The following is a 288-nucleotide window of genomic DNA, read 5'->3' on the forward strand; positions in this document are numbered from 1 at the left end:
AAAATTATCTACATTGTTATCCTAAAATGAATAAATTTAAAAATTATATATATTACTTATCTGTTAAACAGATTTTTATTATTTTTTAAAAATTTTATTTATTGGCTTTACAGTAAGATTAGACTTACGTAAGGTTCACCATGTAAAAGACATATAATTATAGCACAACACTTATTCTCTCAGCACTTATTTTCTAAATTAAAAAACACAGCACTTATTCTCTAGATTAAAAAACTAACTTTTCACGTTAAGGAGTATTGCAAGCAGAGCCTAACTCCAACCTCTTTC

The 288-nt window shown here is 25.0% G+C and overlaps 1 protein-coding gene across 1 annotated transcript in view; it reads right to left on the bottom strand.

Annotated features, from left to right (window-relative positions):
* Positions 1 to 288, bottom strand: part of LOC110424364 (large ribosomal subunit protein eL32z-like) — a 6,797-nt gene that overhangs the window by 4,503 nt on the left and 2,006 nt on the right. The window lies entirely within an intron of this gene.

This window comes from Theobroma umbraticum, unplaced genomic scaffold (assembly GCF_002168275.2).
Source record: "Theobroma umbraticum cultivar Fairchild unplaced genomic scaffold, ASM216827v3 scaffold_204.0, whole genome shotgun sequence".
Classification (NCBI taxonomy): Eukaryota; Viridiplantae; Streptophyta; class Magnoliopsida; order Malvales; family Malvaceae; genus Theobroma; species Theobroma umbraticum.